The sequence below is a fragment of the Penaeus chinensis genome, chromosome 31 (genome assembly GCF_019202785.1).
Source record: "Penaeus chinensis breed Huanghai No. 1 chromosome 31, ASM1920278v2, whole genome shotgun sequence".
Classification (NCBI taxonomy): domain Eukaryota; kingdom Metazoa; phylum Arthropoda; class Malacostraca; order Decapoda; family Penaeidae; genus Penaeus; species Penaeus chinensis.
The window spans coordinates 27,227,588-27,235,087 of NC_061849.1; the positions used below are offsets into that span (position 1 = coordinate 27,227,588).

General features: G+C 31.8%; 1 long non-coding RNA gene across 1 annotated transcript in view; it reads right to left on the minus strand.

The window, feature by feature from the left end:
* LOC125041975 overlaps positions 1 to 7,500 on the minus strand; it is an 88,248-nt gene that overhangs the window by 32,411 nt on the left and 48,337 nt on the right. The window contains exon 2 of the long non-coding RNA XR_007116332.1: positions 4,024 to 5,419. This is a non-coding gene — a long non-coding RNA (uncharacterized LOC125041975). The remainder of the gene's footprint in view (positions 1 to 4,023; positions 5,420 to 7,500) is intronic.

Here is a 7,500-nt window from a genome sequence, read left to right on the forward strand (position 1 = left end):
CTAAAGGTACTTTCGGAACTCCTCGCCCAATGAACAAAATGTTCCGATCGTTCGGAAGCCCTGCTTTGGCGTTCGGGACCTATTGTCCATCTCGTCGATCTCGCCTCCTTCGCGAGCAGGACGAGATGACGTCACAATAGCATTTGCATGTAAACAATAACAGTTGCAGGCGACCGTAAGACTGGTTGGTAATATTATGGCCATGTATTATTATCAAAAGGTATTTTTGTGTTTGTCAATTGCAGGTAAGTTACCTATGCATCAGTTACAAAACCTTGTAAAATAAAGAAACCGTTGAAGTACTATAGTGAATGTTTGCTTTCAAGCGGGTTTCACTGTGGGTAATAAAGTCTTCGTAGGTTCCGAACGCGGTCTCGTTGTCTTGCCGGTACTAACAAGTCGTCTGGACGAGCAAGACATGGAATTCCGAACGCTGTTGTTGGCTTGTAATGGGTGAAACGGGGAGAATGAAGGATAGTGACTGACTCGCTGGGGGTGAGAAGGGATCTGTGTGAGTGTACTTATATGTCTGTATGTGTTTTGCAGGTGCTTGTATATCTTCGTGTCTGTCTTTCTGCCTGCTTATGTATTTCTGTCACTACTTTTAGAATTATTATTACTACTACTAATAATAACAATAATAATAACAAAACAATATCAATGCAACAACAAAAACATCATTATTATCATTGAATAAAGACTATTCGATCACTAATATGCAGTATTTTTGACCGTATATGCAATATTTTTGACGTACTTGCTAAGCAGTAGAACTGTATATAGGCAGCGGGTTGCCTATATTGATAATAAGAATACAATAGCAATAATATCTACATTATCATATCATTCCAGTTGCAGAATGCCTAGTCTAAGATTCGGTGAAAAACTGCAACAAACTAGTGAAAATCAAATACAAGATAAGATATAACAAGATTGCAGCCGCAGGTGAATACGAGCATATCGTAAAACAGATATATTATAATATTTAATAATGCTGATATACAGGTATACTACAGGGATCATAGAATACCAGGAACAGGTTAGACAACTGAGAGCTATAAAAAAAAACTATGAGAAATAAACGACTGTAAAAAGGAAAGAATGGAGGATCAAGAAATACCAGGAAGGGTCAAAGAAAAAAGAAAAAAGAAAAAAGAAAAAAAAAAAAAATGAAATACAGGAAACCTCATATAAGCAGCAGAAATGTAAGAGTAATCAGTATTCGAACAAAAGGCCTAAGGGTGGAGGTAGAACTCGCAATGTAGGTTGAAATATGTTGCTTCTGCAAATTTAAAGCATATTAAATCTCCTCTTTATGTTAATGGCAACATACAGCGGACTCTGGGGTACTCTCAGTCGCTTATATGTATTATGTATATGTATACATGTGTGTGTGTGTGTGTGTGTGTGTGTGTATGTGTGTGTGCGTGTGCATGTGCGTGTGCGTGTGTGTGTATGTGTACTCTCACACACACATATAAATATATATATATAGTTATATGTAATATATATACATATAATAATGCATATATAATAAATATATTGATATACATTGGTGATAATGACACTGGTAGTTATGATTATGATGACTGATTTATGACAACAGCAGCAGTAGTACTAGTAGTACCAGTTGTATCAGATGAAGTAGTAATAATTATACCAATAACAATATTAACAATAATCGCAATTATAATGATGTCATCGGTAAAAATGTCACGTACTACTACAGTCATGGATAATAAAGATAGCGATAGTAATTCTGATAGTAATAATGAATAATAACAATAATGGCAATGATAATAATAATAATAATGATAACATTAATAATGATAACAATTATGATGATCATGATATTGTTTATGATGTGATGATAATGATGGTGTGTGTTTGTGAATTATTACTCCCTTTTTATTATCATTATTATATTTATTATTATTATTATATTTATTATTAATTTTATTATTATTATGTTTATTACTATTATCATGCTATTATTGTTGATATTATTTTATCATTATTATTATTATTATTATTACTATTATCATCATGACCATCATCATTATTACTATTATTATGATAATGTAAAAAATAATAATAGAAACAACAATAATAATAGTAATAATAATGATATTGAAATAATAGTAACGGTAATAATGATACCAGTTATACTATTAATAATAATTTTAATGATAATGATAAAAAAATAAAAATAATGAAAATTAGGATATTGCTACTGCTACTACTTCTTCATGATGACAGTAAGTATAATAATGATAGTAGTAATGATAATGATAATAGTAACTATGATAATAATCAGTAAAAGTAGTCGTATTAGAAGTAGTACCTGTAGTGATAGTAACAATAAGAATGATAGTAATATAACAATAACTACAATTATGATGACGATTTCACTAATAATAATACTAGTAATGATGATGATGACGAGAATAATGATCATAATAATAATAATAATAATAATAATAATAGTAAGAATGATAATAATAACAATAATAATAACAATAATTACAGTAACAAAACAACAATAATAAGAACAATAAAATAAATAGTAACAATAATAATATTGATAATAATTATAATGATAAATATGATAATGATAATAATAATAATATGATAGTAATAATAATAATAACAACAACAATAATAATAATAGCAATAGTAATAGTGATGATATTAATAAAGAAAATAATACTACCAGTGATAATAATTAGGGTAATAAAGATAATAATAATAATAATGATGATAATAATTCTGATAACGATCATAGCAATAATGATTATAATATTGATAATAATGATGTTAATAATAATGATGATAATCATGGTAATAATAATGATGATAATAATGGTAATGATAATGATAACAATGATGATAATATTGATTATATATCTGCAACCGTTGCGAGAATTCATAGCCCATGGTTGTTGTAATTTCCGCAACTTGTGACTTCCTACTTTCCAAAATGATGGAAACCAAAAGTTGCCATAAACTAAAGCCCTGTTACTGATTGGAGACAAAAGGCTAAAACAGTGGTGTTATTTTATTTAAAAATGAATAAATAAAACATATAACACACACACACACACACACACACACACACACACACACACATATATATATTAGAAAGCAAAGACTCCAGCGTGTAGCTGAGGTTCAACTTGCATAGAATATTTTTTTTTGTTTCTATGATGTTCACCTCGTAGTCAAATATCGTCGTAATTTAGAACAAAACTTTGGAATTGGCTTTACTCAAACATGAAATTGACCCCCCCAAAAAGTTCGTAATTTTAGAAAACCGACCAGATATGTAACGTGAAATCCATCGTTAAAAATTGTGTTGTAAAAAGAAAGTATAAAGCAATAATTGTAACTAGGCTTGGCGCACCGGTGAAATACAAAATCTATACCAGCTATAGAGATTGGACTTTTATAAAAGGACCGTTAGCCTTTGCTACAGCAATCGCTAGAGTCACTACCAGCACTCTTTTTTTAGGTCTGACTGTACATTCCAGATGCCGAGTGTCATTTCAGTATCTCATACAGCAGTATTGTTTATTTAACAGTATGGTAAAGGCGGTCCTGATCTGGCCGCTCGTTTATGAAAGGTAGTCCTCACGGCTCATAACAGTTCGGCTAGTGTAGTTCTGTGTTCTGTGTTCTTGGTATCGGCAAAGGTTGCAAATAATAGGTGCCGATGTGAACACGACTTAATGAAATAATAAAAATGAACTGAAGTGATGAAAATGTAATCATTATTACAAATTATAATTATCATTTGAATGTTGTAATCAGTGCCATTACTGTTTTATTTAATGTTATCACCGTATGATAAACTGTGATAGTATAATAACCTATCCATTAGTTTACTGCGTGTACATAAACATAACAAGATATATACAATGTGAATATGAGGATCATACATACAACGTATACATAGTGTATACTCAGGGAACCTACATATATATTTCATTTGAAACTAATAAATGAGAAAAAATAAAAATTTACCTTGTCTTTGAGCAATCAGTCCTCCTTCGCATGAAGGTAAAATACGAAGGTTCTACTTCGTTGCAGTAGAAGGGTTTCCTTGATTATTATTCCAGCGAGTCTTTGGTTGATCAGCGGAGTGAACTTCTTGTCATGTTGCTGAATTGTTATAAGAAATAAATCCACAAAGCATTTACACCATGATTCATTAGGAGAAAAGTTTTAGTTTCAGTAAATGTGACTGTTTAGCTTTATTCATTTGTGATTGTTCTTATTATCCTTTACATGATATGAAAAGCTGTCATGAGATGCCATACTATGCAATATATATCACACAGGCTGTGTATTTTATCACACGATTTTATCTCATTCCTGTATATAAATACTAGGTTATCTACGTGCCCTTATTTTTACAGTGTTCTTTGTTTCACGTTTCGAGTCCTCTCCTTCTCCTCTTCCACGCGACGCCACTGACCTTTTTCTGGTCCGTCGGGAGGCATCCTTGCATCCCCTTAAACACAAGGACAAGGACGGCCATTTCCTGCCCTCCTTCCGCCCACCCCTTCCGGTCGAGAGTCTTCATGGACATCCTTAGTGCGCATCCGGGATGTCTTCACACCTCGTCCTCCTCCTGTACCTGCGTCACGTGATCCCTGGAGGAGGTCACGCCGAGGACGTAGTCTCAGGTGATCTCAGGATGGGCGACGGGCTGGCGTCCTCCGCCGCGCCACATGGCCCTAATGGAGAAGAAGTAGCAGAGGCAGAGGCCGCCGATCACCACCACGGCCCCGACCACCAACACCACAAGAGATAAGGGGATCATGCTCCTTCAGAAGTTCTGGGTCTATTGATCTTTCACGTGCTCTTAAAATCCAAAAAAAATGTATAAATAAATATATATTTCCCGTTTGTGGAACGTCACGAAAGACAGCGTAGTTTATTTTCAAACAACCCAACGACTGGTCTTTTATAAACGTTCCATATCGATTAGGTCAATTTTCGGTGAACAAAGGCCGGTGCTGCGTAGGTTTTCAGTTCGCATATTGCATCCTTTTATTTATTCACTTCACAATCTAAGTTAGTTCTTTATCCCTGATTATTGTTTCTCATTGTGAATCTTTTCCCATGGTGTAAACATTCAAATGATTTCAATTATCTGATTATGTTATTCCATGTATCTCCTCCAGTTAGTTAACGTGTCGTCAATAACACCATTCACTTCATTGTTGAGATTTTGATTTATTTCTATTCATAAACCCTGTCCAATTTTCATGTCACGAGAGTTTATGCTTTGATTTCTCGTTCCGTTCATCAGTTAGCGTCAGAAAATTCAATAAAACAGCAAACACGCTTGACTTGTTTGCCCACTTGTTCACTGCATATCTTTGATGAGTATCTTGAGAAAAGTCTTCTTTTCCTGCAAAAGATAAAAATGGATTTGATAAAGTTTCGGAAACAAGTAACTCAAATTAGCATAATTCATGAGCATATTAACATACAGATATACGTACATTCACAAACACATACACATACGTAATAAATGTGTGTGCGTGTGTGTGTGTGTGTGTGTGTGCAAAAACACACGCATGCAAACACACACACACACACACACACACATACACACACACACACATATATATATATATATATATATATATATATATATATATAGACATAATATGAATATTATATATGTATATATATATATATATATATATATATATATATATATGTGTGTGTGTGCGTGTGTGTGTGTGTGTGTGTGTGTGTGTGTATGTGTGTGTGTGTGATTGTATATATATGGACAATATGTATATCATATATATACATATATATACATATGTGTGTGTATATATATATATATATATATATATATATATATATAACTTCTAAACTTCCATAGTTTTATTATACAAATAGTAATAGCAGCAAATCAGCGAAGCCATCTTTAAAACTGGAACGCTAGTACAAAAGCAACGGATACAAAATAAATAAATAAACGATTCTTCCTCCAATCATTATTGATAGCAGGGCCCAATATCCCCACTTTTTTTATATATCAAGTTCATCTGAACGTTTAGCTTGCATATCTGCGAAAGAGTTTTCAGTATTGTACCATATGCATTAGAATTTTAAAAATGAATAGTTTATAAGATAAATAGTTTATATTATATTGTTATCTTTTTAGGAGTTATATATAAAGATAGAATGAGAATAAGAATAAGAAAAGGAACGATGGTAATAGCAAGAATAAGAAAGAAAATGAGACTGAGAATGATAATAAAAATAAGAATAAATAATACAGAATGAATGATAAGAAAGAGTTACAATAAGAATAACAAAGAGTAAACATAAGAACAAGAAAAGGAATGAGAAGAAGGCTAAGAGAGAATAAAGAATAAGAATGAAGAAAGAATGAATGAGAATCACAAACAAATGCAAAACAATTACACCTAGAAGATGATGATAATGACAATGCAAGTGTAAAGTCTTATAATAGAAATTATCAGTAACAAAGGCCAATATTGACAGCACTAGAACGACAATGCGGTAATGATAACAGTAACAGTCAGTCGTTAATAAAAACATACAGTAATGAAAATGGGAGATCCATTGCCCACGATAAGAACAATAAGTATCAATAGTTTAAAAAACAAAAACGATAATACGAAAAGAAGAGAAAAAAAAGAGAAAGAAAGAAAAGAAAAAAAAGAAAAAAAGAAAAGAAAAAAAAGAGAAAAAAAGAAGAAGAAAGAAAGAAAGAAAAAAAATATATATGTATGTATATATATATATATATATATATATATATATATATATATATATATATAACATTGACGTACGTTAATGAAAAAGGGAAATACTGATTAAAAAGTACAATAAAATAAATATATGAATGATTGAGGGTAACATTGTTATTAACATATTTTGGGTAACATAGCTTGTATTTCAAGTTTTATAATTGTTTTGTTAATAGCAAAGACATAATTCTTTACTCAAACATAACATATATGTTGTCACTGCGTACAGAAGTGAGAACGAAATAACACATAGCCAATGTATTCAAAATGTCAAACACAATATATGAATAAACACTATTTAAAAAAGAAAAAAAATTATCATTAACTATTTACAGACATCATCAAACACACATAAATCCGACCTTCACCATATATACGATATGTATGATTCAACACTATTTCATGACGAGGAATCTTCACCCAACATACACTGTATTAAGTAAGCCAAATATTGTATTCGAAGAAGTAGCGAGTATCACTCCCAAGCGCATAGTCATTATATATTAAACCACGATATCTTATAACGAAGACCACATAAAACTGCATTCACACTACCAAATAACAGTACATTTATGTTATCTTTCGTCTACAGTCTTTCATCACATTTCGTCGCGAATCATGATATCTCAGAGTTGAAGTGGAAATGTAGCTTAAACGAAAGACTGGGCTGCACTATGTTGGCTCGGCTCCCAAAATA